This window comes from Marmota monax, unplaced genomic scaffold (genome assembly GCF_021218885.2).
Source record: "Marmota monax isolate L192 unplaced genomic scaffold, Marmota_monax_Labrador192_F-V1.1 WCK01_AAM20220418_F8-fsc00240, whole genome shotgun sequence".
NCBI classification, from domain to species: domain Eukaryota; kingdom Metazoa; phylum Chordata; class Mammalia; order Rodentia; family Sciuridae; genus Marmota; species Marmota monax.
Window position 1 is genome coordinate 1,760,960 of NW_026693696.1, and position 17,500 is coordinate 1,778,459.

A 17,500-nucleotide genomic window follows, 5' to 3' on the forward strand; every position below is an offset into this window, starting at 1 on the left:
TAGACAGAGGAAGAACAAATATAAATGTAACTGATATGATATGTTTAGTTTAAAACATTTCATTCCTCTTTGTATCACCATGCAATGGATACAATTGTTTTATTATTTATTATTGTAGTTCCAACTCAATTTAATACACTTTCACATTCTTAAGAATCTTCTATGTGATGAGATTTATAAATAAATGCTTTTAAGTAGAATTAAATCTGAATATATTCTCATATAGTCAACATAATGAACATATATTTAACTTATGATTGATGTATATTTAGCTAATTCCGTTGATTGAAATACAAATATCACAATCGTATGTCTATTTGTATATCTAGAAAAATAAGTACACAGTATCTCCACCATTCACATCACAATATCTAGCATTGAATCTGACAACTTTTTGTTGTAAAATATTGTTTTAATTAATAATTGAACATTTTTATCAATTAAATATCTGTGATTGAAGATATATGCTAAAGAATTGCCTTCAATTTTACCTTCCTCTAGCCAACTGTAAAAAATAAACCATGAATAACTTTGAATTTAATTTGAAGACATTTAATCAATGTGGATTATTTGCTGCTCTAAGGAAATATACAGACCATCACATAAAATATAGTTATAAATACTAATTGCAATATGCTCTAGAGTAAACTTTTAAATTCTCATGTATTGGTTAACAATCATAACATTCATTGATTTGGAACTTGGGTGACTCATTTTAATTTTTTTTTAAAGAGAGAGAGAGAGAGAGAGAGAATTTTTTAATATTTTTGTTTGTTTGTTTGTTTGTTTTCGGCGGACACAACATCTTTGTTTGTATGTGGTGCTGAGGATCGAACCTGGGCCGCACGCATGCCAGGTAAGCGCGCTACCAAGCCACATCCCCAGCCCACACACACACATTTTAATTTAAATATTCTACTTATAATCAACCATACTTTAGTCTACTATTGTTCATTATGTACTTGTTGCAGTTAAAATCATATGATTAAAATATCGTTAAAGTACCTACAATAGGCATTCATCCAATAAACCCAGTTGTCTAAAATATATAACAATGTGAGACTTTCCAAAGGCATCTAAATATGGTGGCCTAGTGGGTTTCACACTAACAATTGTCAAAATGTTTTAGAAGAGAAAATGTATGCTAATTTAATTGAAATAAATAATAAATCAAATGTATCCCTTGCATGGTGAAACAAAGAGGAATGAAATTTTTAAACTAAATGTATCATATCAGTTACATTTATATTTGTTCTTCCTCTGTCTATGAACATTGTCTTTATTCAGATTTTTTTAATTACTCTATCCTAACAGTAAAATGAATGAACTATACATGAAATTATAGATTTTTTTTTCATATAAATGGCTTCAAATAGATTTTTTCCATATAAATTTTATACTTTTCTCTGTATTTTTATTATATATGGCAGTCATCCATATATTATCATAAATTACTTTCAGAAAAAGTAGCAAGGACAACAAATGACATTGGAGGGGAAACACACACAGAGAATTTATTAGCACAAGTTTTAAAAGTGTTGAGAAAAAAATAAATATGTGCTATACTGTAATAGAATAAAATCTCAACTGGGTATGTCAATCTTGTTAGAAAATTTATATGAAAATTTTCAGTCTTAACTCTATTATAGGCTTAATGTTAGAACTTGAATGTGGAGAGATAAGATTGTGTCCATTCCTGTCTATGTGGTACTAAAGAAAGCATTTTTAGAAAGAGTTATATCTGTGTTGAAATAAGAAATAAAATTTTCATCAAATTTAAATTCACCTGCAAATAAAGGAGAAATATTCATCATTCATAAAGCATGATTACAAAATTTCAATTATTAATCTTACTAAGATTTACACAACTTTACTTTAATTTTTATTGCTTACTTTACTGTCAATTTGACCTAATTTAATAACAAGTTCCATTTGCAAGTTTGTAGATAATTAAAGCCTTTAATTTGAAAAATGTTTAAAACCTCTTTGAGCCATTCATAGCGGCATACACCTATAATCTTAAAGGCTCCAAAGGCTGAGGCAGGAAAATCACAAGTTCAAAGCCAGCCTCAGCAACTTAGCAAGGCCCTAAGCAACTTGTCAAGACATTGTTTCAAAATGAAAAGGGCTTGTGGTTAAGCATCATGGTTTCGTCCCTGGTACAAAATGACAACAATAACAAAAAACCTACCTATTTAAAACCTGAGTTTATACCATCCTACAAACATTGTTTATGGTGACTTATGTAAGATTACAATAAGTTCACATTTTTCACATATCTTCTAATAGAACACCAGTAAAGGTACTTGAGAATCAATAATAAGATTATTGGGGTTTTTTCTTGATTTATGAAAGTATCCAATATTAAATAATTTCTAGCTATATAATAGCTAATTAATTCAGAAAATTATTTTAAAAGCCTTTCTTTAAAAATCTATAGTATGTTTTATTCCATTTTAATATAGATAATATCATATCCATGTAGTTTGACTTACATAATTAAAGTGTTGTTTACAATTTTGTTTAGACCTTTTGCTTAAACCAGAAGTATGAGGAAATAAATATAAAAGAATTGGAAAATCTGACCTGGCTATCACTATGATTTTTTATCCATAATACTATTAAATATAAGAATGATGCAAATTATGGGTTTTAGATATACATTTTGATTATAAAGAATAGACTCTCAATTTTGTTCCAATGTTCTATTCTCTTATTCACATTGCCCATTCAAAAAGGTAGTCAAACAAGCAAATAAATGCAATGAAAAGCAAAGCATAACATATTAATGACTAAAATACATCCACCAGAAAACCTTTTCCGTATATCCACAAGCATTAATCACTTACTCCCTCATATTCCAAACACATGAAAATGCTAGATTAAAAAGAATAAATAGTGCTTAAATCAGGAACAAAATGAAAGAGATTAATTTTCACACTAGAAATAAGATTATATAACTCATGTCCAGATAAGAGAAGTGAATTTGATGAGTTATTGATTCAGATATAAATTAGAAGTTGCTGAGTTCATAGAAGCAATCTGTGACCATTGCACAATGGTCTGAAATTTCAGGTTACATTTCCAACATTCTATTGCCTTTGATTTTTGAAGAAATATTTTCATGGTTTCTATTTCACTTCTGTTTCTCTTGCTCTCAATTTCACTCTAACAAGATTAGACAGTATATTTGCAATTTTACAATGAGATGAGTCAAAGAAGTAATCTGTATACTTAATTAATTAAGACATAAAACATTCAGTAAAATTTTCAATAACCAAAATAATACTGTGTCATTACCATTGTTAGCAAAAGCTAAATAGATCAATATTACACAGATTAAAATTGGACCTATACTAAAGTCAGTTAAGGTAACTATGGAATATACTGGCAGTTTCAAATAAACAACCCTGCAACTTAAGAAATATTTTATATTTTCAAATTTCAAAAATTTCTGAATGTTGATAAATGCATAATTTTTCTTTTTAGCAGATTAAACAAGAATGCAAATATATCATAAAATAAGATATATTCAAGTTAGTGATATGTTTAAGGAAATTTTAATATTTTGTTTAATTATTCATAAATGTGTTTCAAGCATTTTCTAAAGATAATAAAATAATATTTTAGAATTTTTCTTGTATTTAAATAGACATTATCAATCTTTTACCCAGCACTATTATGTGTGTATAACATTTTTATGTAAGTTGAAATTCTATTCTCTCTTAATAATGTATTTCATCAGTATATTTGTATAAATTTAGGTCACAAGTTAAATAATTAAAAATGTTATAATCGTAATAAAAAGAAATTATTTTAACACAAAGTTCTCTATATACCTAATATCTTAAAGTATAGTTTGTACCACTAAACCATGTTCACTATTTTGATTAGATCTGTAGCTCTAATTTAGAAGTCCCTTTAATGGATAGTATAAACAATATGTTCTCTATGGGAATGTTTTAAACTAGGCTCTAAAGAATAAATTCCAACTCTAAGTGTTTTCTAAAATACCTATAAGTGATCCTGCTATTTTTACCTGTCAAGAATTTCATGTTTTCTTGCCTGTTTAGTAAAACACATATTTCCTTTCCATCAAAAGTGAGTTCTTTTGCCGTCATCAAGTTGAAATATTTAACCTCATTAGCAATATTGTTTTCCAATTACTGTACTAATTTCTTTATGTTAATAAATAATATATATCTTACTGCTTACACAGTCTGTATTATGGCTCTCAATTTTGCTTAGAGCTCTCTGTGGTTCCAGGTTCAATTATCTGATATCATCTGAATTATGTTCTCATGCGTTATTTTTTCAGTAAAGCAATATTCTGTTCAATGTCAAGGTGAGAATATTTATAAAATAGGATATAATAAAGAGCTAATAATAAGTAATCTCTTTTCCCATTTCCAGTCATTTGCAAATTTTTCATAAATATAAACTTAGGGACTAGTCATGTGCTTAGAATTTGACACTTTATGAATTATGAAAGTTACATACATAAGTATTTGACTTTTATTAAGAACTTCTAGCTTCAAAATAATAAATAATAAACATTTTTTTTCAATACCTTCTAAAATTCATCACTACATAAGACATTTTGGAGGTTGACATGACATGCAGGTAGCCCTTAAGCTCAATGTACAGTCCGGTAAGTCTACCACATTTATAAGTTCTTCTTCCTCAGATCTAATCATTCCTGAATTGAAAACATTGGGAAAAATGTATGAAAATTCCTAAAATGCAAAAATTCAGTTTCTCATGTTCTAATTGCTACACTGAATATTTTATATTCACATATAAGCCAGAGATGATACCTTGGAGGATACTCATAGGTTATTTTTAAACACTATACAATTTTATATAAAAGATTTGAGCATCCATTGATTTTTAAGTCTGTAGCAGGTACTGTCATTCATACCCCCACCTCAAAATACAGAGGGACTACTCTACCTACAATCTCATAACAACTAAGAAATACCATGCCAAAATATATTAAAAAAATACTATTAGTCATCACACAAGATAATTTTGTATATTTAGAAATAAAAGAAAAATAGAAAATAAAAAATAGTAAAAATATACGCTAAAAATAAAATCTATTGAATGTTTTTCAAACCTGAAAGTTATTTTCACACACTGAACATGGAATACACAAATTCCAGGTATGTGGAACTGTACACACAGACACATAGTTTATATTACATGTAAGAGACTGCAAGAGTATGAACATAATTTAGCAGATATTTCCATTAGGCAATGATTGTGACTACTTTTATACAGTGGTCTAAGTGGAATAAAAAAGCTGCAGTTTTCCATTTAGTTTAATAATCAAGGTAATTGAAGAACTTTTTCTTTGTAAAAATTAGTAATGACTATATGGGTAAAATGCAGGTAAACACTTAAATGTAAATCCCTACATGCACAGCAACACAAAAGGTGGATATCTCTGCCTTTCTGTGTCTGTGTATGTGTTTGTGAGCACATCTTTGCACATATGCATTATATGGTTTCTAATCAAATAAAAGGAAAGACACAATGGGTAGTTTCCATACTTAACACTAGGTGACTGGAAGAATTTTCATGCCTAGCATTCAAAAAAGGAGCTAGGAATGTAAGCTCCTATTTTCAAAGGGATGACTGCAAATCAGTACAGTGTCAAATGTGTTTTTAACTGACTACAAAGTATTTTTGGACCACTTTTTCCAAATCTGTGCTGAAAATTATTTTTCTCTGAACACATTTTATCCATATCTACAGGATAGTCTGTTTTCATCTGAGCTTTATCTACTTTCTCATATAGAATAGTTTGTATTCCAGTGAACAATTAAGAATTGCATTTTTGAAAATCACTTTGAAGTAAATATCTAGCTTAGATTCTGCCCATGAGAGGTAATGAAGAGAGATTCAGAATTCAGAAGGAAAGCAAATCTTCCAAAGCAGCTGGCACAACATGCGCATGTATTGGTCAGGTATGAGGCTGAGATAAGTAAACTAAAGTTTGTACTTTTGAGAATAGCATAAGTGAAGATCTCTAAAATCACAACAAGATGTGTCAACTTGTCTTTTTCTTTGGGTAAAGATAAAACAGACAAGGTATGCTTATAAGAGATTAGTTACTTTAATTTAAAATGTCACTCACTTGAGGAACTTACACAGTGCACCCCATAAAGGAGAGATAAATGGTTAAATTATTTGACCAAAGAGGGATATTCTGACCTCTACATATAGGGAGACTTAATTGATAAAGTGGTCACCTTGGAACTTGATCATTACGTAACTTGATCTCCAAGAAAGTTGGTAAACATTTTCCCAATTAACATAAACTAAGAATGGCTCATGGCTTTGAATCTCAAGCCCCCCCAATATATACTATATATATAATTTATATATTATTATATCATAATATTATTATATATTATATATTATTTTATATTATTATAATATATATATATATATATATATATATATATATATATATATATACAAACAATCAGAAAGCTCAAATGTGGGCACATCACTCAACTTCTCTTTTCTGTGAAGTGAGGGTTACCCACCTCCATAAATTCCTTTACTGCCCTTAAATAAAATTTTACCTATGCCTTCCTTACCTCCTTATGCTATAATTCCTTCTGTGATAAATGTCACAAACCTGGATTGTTTCAAGGTGAGGATCCCTTTCTTAGGAGTCCATGGACATCTCTCTGGTGACAATGCTTACAGCAGCTTCCAAGTGAGTTCCTGTGAATTATTTTCTTTGAGTGTTTAGGCAAGTGATGACATTGCAGATGATTTTCTTATATTCAAGAAGACTTGGATTTTTAGGGAAGCAGCAGTTCCCTTGACTTATGCAAATACAAACCTCCAAAAGAGACAAAAACATCTAATTCCCTGAATTAAATATTTTCTTTTTTTAAATGTCTAGACCACATTAGAATTTTTTAAAAATAAATTTTAACTAATAAATCATCCTTTAAATTTTATTGTGGTAAGAACATTTAACATGAGTTCTAAATAATTACTGTACAATAAATTATCAGTATAGATACATTGTTGTTAAGCAGATATCTAGAATTTATCCTCTCAGAAATTATATAACCATTGATTAGAAACTTTTGGCCTTACTGAACCCAGGAACAGGCTCCAGACATCTAGGGGCAACCTAAGGTTGTAGGGCCTGCAATATCACTCTTATTATTCATTCCATAGGGGTCACAGAAAACCTAGCTACCTTCTCCTTGTTTGCTTTAAAATTTCTCTCTATACCCCAGCTTTCTTTATATAAGTGCAATACACTGTGTGGCCCTACCTGGGGGCCTTTTCTTTCAAAGCTGTAACAAAGAAGCCACATTTCATCTGAGTATCACTGTGTTCTGTCTTGACATCAAAAGAATCTTTAAATCTTATAAAGCAATGAAGGGCAACTATACAAGCAAGTGGGTAATGAAGCAGCAAACCCTATTAAGCAAAAGTTCTATTCTGACAAATGAATGGGATAATAAGGATTAGCTAGAAATTCATGATGATGCAAAGTGCACTTTGAAAAACTGCTTCAAAGACAAAAGGACGGGATATGATTAGAGAACCATATGGTATTGATTATTTTACAAAAGCAGGACGAACTTGAGATATAAAATGCAGTGGCTATTGACTATGTTAACAAGGTATTTTTGCTCACACAGAATGTTCAAGAGACATAAAGACAGGATTGGTCTAATGGCAATAATTGACTGAAGACATTATTATAAAGTCTCAGGGTGACCTCAGATGAAATAGGTTGTGGGTCTTCTGTTTCCACATAAATCAATTCCATGGCATGAAAATTGCTTCCTGATATTATAAAATTCTATTTTATAGTTTATTTTTCTCAGTGACATTTCTGTGCACAGAGATTACAATCTCCTGCCCAGGAATTAATAAATGTTTTCCACACTTAGATTTATATCTGGTTCCTTGTCCTAGTTCAAGAGTGCCCTTGTACATTTCCTAGGTTTCAAACATTTTGATCTCTAGGATACATGAATGTAGTTTATTAATTTTCCTTTTTTGGTCATATACACAATAATTGTAATATAAATGTGTATGATTTTTAATTAATCATAAAGTTTGATTATCATTTTACTTGAAGTTGGGAATAAAATAGAAAAAAAAAAACACAGTTGCTACTCCTCCATCATTAAGGCCTATTTTCAATTTTTTTCCTCAATTATTTCCCTGTGGAACAGGCTTCCACAAGAATCCTGCCTTAACAGAATGGAAAATGCAGGCCAGAAAGTCTAGAGACTGCATCATTAGCCAACTGTAGAGGCTCTTGTGCTCCCCAGCCTGGCCTCAGCTGCTCTGCAGTGCTCCCTCAGGCCCCACCTTATATCACGCGCCATTTTGAGGTTTTTTATTTATCTGGCTCACTCTTGGACATCAGATTTTTTACTTTCATATTGTCCATCTTTGTCACTGCATTTTAACCAATGTGTTATTAATATTTATTTTCAAAGTTATTTCCAAAATCTGAGGCAATTACCAGACTTGGAATTACTTTTTAATTATTGTTCATATTAAGCATCTCAAATTTATTAAAAATAAAACAAAACAATGAGAATGTTGAGATGTTAATGCCATACAGAGTGGGTTTCCTGCATCTGATGGAAAAGCTAGGCTAACCAGTTTTATCTGGTCAGAAAATACAGTAGTTGTTGAGTAACTATCAACAAGGAAACTTTCAACTGTGTTGGTAAAGTATCAAGAAGTTTGAAGTGAACTTTCAACCAACAAACCAAACTTGGAATGAAAGTATGAAATAATAATTTGTAGAAATATAAAGTATGAAATAATATGAAATGAAAGTATTAAATAATAATTTGTAGAAATCTAAAGAAACTAAATTTTAACATAAAAGTGAAGAATTTCTTAGGAAAATATTCTTTAGCAGAATTGATCACCATCAAACCATAAATTGTGTGATTTTTTTTTTTTTGGCAAAACATTTAAAAGTTGTCTACAAGACTGTCTTTTTTTTTCCTCCCTGAAGGTTCCAAAAAAGAATTAGGTTTCTTTCCAATCATCCCAGTGTCTAATGGCTCCCTGAATTTCTTCACTCATGACCCTTCCTAGTAAGGAAGCACAGCCTCTACCTTTCAAGAAATTTATATATGTATATAAAATATGCAATTTTTATTGGCCTGGACTTTGTTCTTAATGCTTAACTTGTTTGATCCACAATAATAAAGACAAGTGCAGAAATTAATAAAATTTAGTAGAAATAATAGAGACTAGACCATCTTTGCATATATTTAGAAAGAAAAGTCAACACAGAAATATTAAAGCAATTACAATAAAAAGTGGAAAAATATAAATTATCTCTCAAGAGATTTATATTACTTGGGTGTAGGGAAATGCTTTGTAACTATATCTCAATATCCAGATGCAATAAAGAAAAATATAGGGGTTGGGGTTATGGCTCAGCAATGGAGTGCTTGCCTAGCACATGCAGGGCACTGGGTTTGATCATCAGCACCACATGAAAATAAAATAAAGGTATTGTGTCAAAGTATAATTAAAAGAAAATATTTTTAAAGAAGATAAATCTGACAAGAAAGTCTAAAATTAAAAAAAAATAAGAAAATTAAGATAATAAGCAGGGTAGAAATTATCTGTGACACTATCACAGGATGTTTTCAAATCTCTTAAAATTTGTGGAAATGTTAGCAAAAAATGTATATAATATAGAAAGTGAATATTCACAAAAAAGAGGAGAGATAGAAATTATATGTGTGTATGTATTCAGAAAATTATACACTGCCATAACCTGAATGAACCTCAAAAACTTTATGCTTCAGAAAAGAAATCAGATTTTAAAATCAGGCATTTTATAATTCCATTTATATAAGTGCCCTCAAATGACAAATATACAGAGATAGAAAATATTCATCTGGGCTGTGAGTGGAAATGGGATTAACTGTAAGTAGGTAGGGATTTTCCTGGAGTGATACAATTATTCCAAAATTAAATTACAGTATTTCATTGGTTGGTAAATTTACTAAAGATCATGAGTTGTATACTTTATGGAATATAAATTAAATCTCAGTAAAATCATTTTTAGAGAAATGAAAGATAATTTATAACCTTTGATTTTTCATAAATAAGCATAATTTTATGAGAAAGGAAAAAGCTAACTAGTTTTCAATCACAAGTTAGAGCAAGTATAGAAGAATCCAGACTTTGCTAGGTTAAAAAATAAAAACTGTTCTCACTCTGTCTATTCGAGCCTCTTGCATCCATGAAAGGTTTTCTATGTAATAAAAGATTTCATGGTAATAAGCAAATCTATGATATGCACATGAATCCTTTTGTTAAGGCTTTTGCATACCCAAGAGATGCAAAAGGTCATTTGGACCAATGGAGGTGTGGGGCCCATCAGCCTTCATGACCAAAGAATCATAGATGAAGTCCATGAAAATCTGAAAAAAATAATTATAAGTTTTGCCACAAGGTATAGAATAAAATGATGAGGCTATCACACAGGTAATGAGGTTGCTTCAACAGGCCATAGATACCAACCTTGACAAAACAGTTCTGAGGTATTTTAGAAGGTAACATGCTCTTTGCCCTCTCTACCAGCTTCTGCTGTTTTGAAGTAGGCTGGAAGTTTGCTCAAAGGCCATGTTTCCTAATATAATTTTCACAAGTGGTCAAAGAACATGATAGAAAAATATGGCTATATCATATAACAGAGCTAATAGTAATGGGGTACAGTGAAGCACTGAAGAACTATCATGGAGCAAAACCAAGACTTAATTAGGGCACACATCCTATGTACAGAATAGGAGGCCTAGCCACAATTGCCTAGACAAATTGGAACATTTCTATGGGAAAATATTGCTATGAACCTTCTATTTCTTCTGTTTCAAACAGGAATAGCACTATAAAGTCTTATCAGTTCAGAGAATTCCAAATCAAGAGGACCCACATCAGAAGCTGTAGATTATTCACTCCTGAACTATAATCTTGCTGGAGAAATAAGTAAATAACTGAGGTCTCTAGAATAGAGATAAAAATATTTTGCAATGCATAAGAAGCATAGATAATTGTAGATGAATCCTGAATATGGTATAATGACATCTCTGGTTTTCACCTTCCTTGTAATTTGCATTTCCCTTGTTATTTCTTGGTTCCCTTCTGCTCTGACTTTGACCTGCTCTTGTGACTCACGCTGGCTGATGGGTTATTGACCAGAGATGATGCAAGAAAAAGCCTAAAGAGCTTGCACATTTCTACTTGTGCTCTTTCTTTCTGCAATGGCTATGATCCAAACATTCTCAGGAGAGCCTACTAGTCCCTGGGAGGAAGAGAAACACACAGAACAGTTGGGTCACCCCATTTGTTCACCATCCTAGACCCTATGAGCAAACCTGTCCAAGATCAGCAGAGACTCCTAGTTAAGTCCCTAAATATGTCTGCAGCATATGCTTATTTGCTTAAACAACTGAGATACTAACATGATTTTAATTAATCATCATATATTTACATTAAGAGCCCTCTCAATCTTGTCTCAAATCATATTACATTATTTGAAAAGCTCTTAGCTAGTAATGTCATTATCTGCTATCTGGACTTATATAAACATCTTAGTTCTGATCTTATTTATGTGTATAACTTCACTTTAATTACCAGTGTCATACATTGACTTCAGGGAATAACCAATATTTTAAAAGATTGCTATTTTTTAGGTAGTTTATATTTTGCCATTAAAATATTTGAAGTAATGAATTTTAAATAGAAAAAAAGTTATTCAAGCATAAAACTATTTAACAACATATTTCTATAACCACAGATATTTTTGTTTCCTAAGAAAGGTCACTTGAGTATTAATGTGACATTTTGAAAACTGTGGCTGTTATGAAATAAGATCAATTTTAAGCCATTCATCACACAGTATTAAAAGTCCATGTTTATCCAGTTCTAATTATCAGTCAATTCAGTCATGTATACTTAATTATTAGTTCTGAATATGACCTTCTATTCTCTTCAGGAAATTAACATTTTTCTGCTTATGCTTGCGTGAGATGTGGACCTTTATTTCCAATTTTTATGTTGAAATTTGCATGATTTTAATAAAATTTCTATAGCCTGTATTTAGGATTTAAAACATGCTTTCTATGTTTGGATTTAACTAATGGATATAGTTATGCATTTTTATTTTATCTTTCACATTTCATTAGAGCATAGCTTTGTGATGTATTTATTGTATGATTTATGTACACCACACCCCACACTAAAAATATGTACTATGGATAATGTGTTTTCTGCCATATTTCTTCCTTACAATTCTACTCCTGCTGGAACACCCAAGCTCATTCTTGTTGTTCTATGAGAAATCCAAGGGTTTCTTCCTTTGGAACACATTTTTACCCAGGTGCACTGAAGCAAGACACTTCAATATTCTGCCTCAGGAATGTCTGGGTGAGAGATGGACATCAGCTTCTCCATTCAAAAAACCTTGGGACTCACATGGACCCATGTCAAATTCTCTGAAGAATTTTCTGAAAAATTCTTACCTCAAAGCTGGAATGATTGATTCTGCAGCCAAACATATATTAGGCAGTAGAGAGAGGCATTAGTGTCCATTTCTTCAGTTATGACAATTCTGGGTTTCTTAAGCTAGTGTTGATTATTAAACAGCTGTGTACTACACACAACTTTCCAACAAAATAACAGCTTTTAAGTCCTGTGATTCTCTCTCATGCTCCACCAGAGATTTTTGCTTATACAATCTGAACACAAGAACAAGTTGAGAGTTATGAATCTCAACAAAGTTGTGGATTTCAATATTCATTAATAAACCTTGGAGAAGGTGTCAGTACCAGCAGTCTGAGGCTTGCTTTAGGATCATCCTCAGCTTTGTAGTCTAGCTGTCAATCAGGAGGCAATCAGAAAATCCACTCACTTTTACAGTTATATAAAAAATTGAAATTTCATGCAGTGGTTATTTTTAAAAATGTATGTATGCTTCCATGAGTATCTACTTGTTGATTTTTTTACTATTTAAAAATACAAACTAAAAGATTCTACTAAAAAAAGGGGGGGAATCAAGTATTACTGAAAAGTCATATATAAACTAGAGAGAGCATATTAGATTGTTATTTCTTTTGTAACAAATAAGTACCACCTTAGTTGCTGTAAAGGTGAGTTTTGAAGAATACAAATTTATTATCTTACAGATCTATGGGTGAGAAATTAAACAGATCTTATTGGGCTAAGCGGTGTGCATTCTTTTCTGTACGCTTTTTGGGAAAAAATAAATTTCTTTGCCTTTTCAAAGTTCTTGAAACCAATATATATATATATATATATATATATATATATATATATATATATATATATATATATATATATATATATATATTTAAGCTGTAGAGGTTAAAAAAAGAAAAGGGTAGACTCTCTCCCTGCTCCCTACTGGTTTAGTGCCACAGTCCGGCTGCAGCAAAATAACCGGGGGGTGACGAAGAACTTGTGTAGATTGATACAGCAGGAGTGGGAGCCGTTTATTGTAGGACAACAGAGGTATTTATACATTTCACACAGCTTATTTAATTAACATAAACTAGATACAGCAGTCAACCAATAAGGAATCTCCACACTTAATGGCTCGCTGGCATTACTTCACAAACCACTCCCTCTGGCAAAATGCCAGGCGCCATCCAGACTTGTTTACAGACTCTAACAGTTTAGAATCTTCAATGGTGAATCTTTATGTTTATTTTAAATATTTCTGAGGTTCTGTTAATTTACAAGCATTACTACAAAAACTATAATAATGTTTGTGTAAAGGCAATATTTTTGGTATAGGGATGAGCATCAGTGAGCATCAGTTAGCTATTTGAATATATATATATATATATATATATATATATATATATATATATATACATATGTATATGAGAAGAAGTTGGGATCACCCTCACCCTATTCTTTCAAGGGAATTAATTCTAAAGAGCCCACCAACTGGAACTAGAATATTTTATTCTACACAACTTTCTAAGGAGCCCTGAAGTATTCAGAGTTACATGCAAATACAAATATGAATATATGATATATATTCATAATAAATATATTGCATTACACCAAAAATAATTGTAATTATTAGTTTTAATATCAATGGCTACAGAAAAATCATGATGTGGTCTCCCCCCTCTTTTCTCGCTCTCTCTCTTTCTCTCTCTCTCTCTCTCTCTCACACACACACACACACACTGTGGTCTCCCCCCTCTTTTCTCACTCTTTCTCTTTCTCTCTCTCTCTCACACACACACAAACACACACACGCACACACACACACACACACACCTATATTTAACATGTGTCTATTATCTTAAAGTATAAATTCAATGTCACTTGCACAAATTCAAATTTGTCACATGTTGAAAGTTGTACATAAAAAATAGAAAGAATCCTAAAGCAGACCAAAAGAAAGTTGGATTTGTGTGTTGATATATATGAAATGTTGACATCATTATTTCTAGACATCCTTTCATTGAGGTTTTGTACATAAGAAATTACAATTTTCACTGACTCATAGAGAGATGGCATCTGAATATCCCATAGTAAGAATTGGTCATGTATTCCTAAAAAGAGCAAAAAAAAAAAAAAAGAGGATTGGAGGAATGTGATAAAAGTCAGTTCCACTTTCATACCATTTTCATGGAACCTGAGTAGTGTTTTATATTTTTATATTCATGAATGGGACGATAAAATCTATTGGAAAGTAAGCTGTTTTATAATGTGCAGCCTCAGATCTTCTTTCACTTTGAGAGGAAATATATATTCAAACAGCTAACTGATACTCATCTCTGTACCAAAAATATGATTAAAGATGATTTTTTCTCCACACAATTCTGATTGCCTTCTGATAGCCATTATTTGTTTGAGAAACAAGTGAATGGAATTCAAAGGCAAACAAATTAATTATACTAGAATCTCATGGGGTATAGACAGGAGAAAATGTTGGGATCACCCTATTCTTTTAAGGGAATCAATTATAAAGAACCACCAACTGGAACTAGAAACTTATTACTATACAACTTCCTAAGGAACCCTCAAGTACTCAACGTTACATGGGAGAGAGACCAAGAAAGATGTGCATTCCACAGAGGTAGCCTTATGCCTCAATGCTCAATTTAACTACATTCTCAAAGGAATGGACAAAGATAATCTCAGAAGGTTTTACTAGGAACCACAGTAAACTAAAGACTAAATGATTCTTTCAGGGAAAATAATTAGTGATCAGTTATTTTTGTCCATTTCTTAGGAAAACATGACTTCAAAAATTTCATTACCAAGATTGTAGAACAACTTCAGAGAATTAAAATTTTTAAATTCTGACCTGAGTCTTATTTGAAACACCTTGGATCTTCATCTGAGAAAGAATGAGCATACTGAGTTTTCTACTTTATGACTAGAAGAGCAAATTGGCAGAGTCTGGTAGCACAGAGAGGAACTATTTCTCGAAACTATGTTGTCTCCTTGTTTCTGAGGCACCTTCTTGTGACAGAGGTAGGATAAGCAACATGTGAACAGATACTAGCTGATCATAATTCCCTTTTTGTGAGTCTGTCACTCTTATCCATGTGCTGATTGGATACCGCCTCACAGCAATATTGTGTTGAAGTAAGGACAGATATCAGCTTAGTTCCCTGAATGAATCCTGATCAGAAATTCCTCACTTAGAATGTACATGAATAAGAAATTAAATTCTATTATGTTAAATAAGCCTCTGCTTACTTATCCTTTTCAGGAATTCAGTTAAGTAGTCACTCTACCTTATGAGGCTGTTGAGAGAATTACATAATTTATGTAAATCCTTCACAATATAAGCTCATATTTTGCAAAAATGTTTGTAACATTTTATATTTCAGAGTACATGAGTTCTGCTTTGGTTTATCAATGACATGTTAATGGTTTATTAAGAAACATATCTAATTTACAATTAAGAAAATAAGAAAAAGAACATTTCTCTCTAATGCAAAATATTATTTCATGGACATGGGAAGAATTTGTTAGAACTTAAAATTTGAAGATGTAAGAAGTTTAAACAATTTTGGAAGTAAATGATTTATGTTTTCCAAGCATCTGTATAACACAAGAGTAAACAGGGTTGAGACTATCAATATACAATTTTTAAAATTTTGCTCATATAAACTTCATTTTCCCTATTTGTCTAAGAGCAAACTATTAATAGTTATTTACTGGAACAAAAACATTAAATATTCTAAAAGTGAGAAAATAAGATTGTATTTTGCTGGGGAAATTTTATATTATATATAATATGAGTATTTTAAATAAAATATATGTTGATAATTTTTATATAGGTAGAAAAATATGATTATAGAAAAGCAAATTTTCTTGAATATTAATCTCTGTAAATGATGCTTAATGATTCTTTAAGACATCTCAAGTAATATTCTATTCATAATATGGTAAAACATTTAATCAAAAATCAGTGTAGCTTGGATGTATTAATACTATGCTCCAACAGAACACCGTGGAGTGAGCTTTATTGCTTAAACTGTGGAAAGGTCAAACATTTACAGCATATTATCATATTTCAAAAATAATTACATTATTCTTGTCAGTTAGGGAAATAGGAAGAATGATAAGATTTACAATGGATGCAATTAAATTTAAGCTTCTTAATGGGATATTAGCAATCTGGGATTTAATTTCAACATTTACTAAGAAAGTATTCATATTAGACATATTTGTATAAACTTCTCAAGTAGAAGAAAGTATGTGACTGGCTTTTGATATCTAGTCATCACTTGTCATATGCTTTCCAGACAGATTTTGTTTTAAATTTCCAAATGTCAAGTGTCACAGGACATAGAAAAGTGAGAGTTCATTTTTCTTCAGTTTTCTCATTGCATTATTAATAATTAATTTCATTGATTGTTCTAACCACAACTATTTACAAAATATTCTTTTCCTGAAAAATATCTTTTTCTGAATGATGCACAGAAAGGCATAATATAAAAACACAGTTCTCCACCACTGCCCTGATGAAATTGTATTTGACTCAGTCAGAAGTTTACTCCCACTTATCAAATAATATATTTAAACTCAAAATATTTAGACATCACTATCTCCAACTTGATTTTCAAAGAAAGTAAATCCACCAGAAAAAAAATTTTGTACAATGTAACTTAGAAATAATGGATCTGTGGCACCGGAAGCCTTCTTGAATATGCAGGACATTCACTCAGTCATGTGACCAGCTTACAGTTAAGTGTCACTACTAACTCCAACATTATTTCACTTAAAAACAATATAAATATCATTGAAAGGGAATCTTTAAAAATGTTTTTACTTCTAATTACCTAGTTCCTTAAAACAGAAATCCTAACAAGATTACATGCCATTGAACTTCTGATTAAAGAAATTGACAAAGATAATTAACAGAACTTTATAAAAACGATGACATTGTCCCTTAAATGTTGTTATTGAT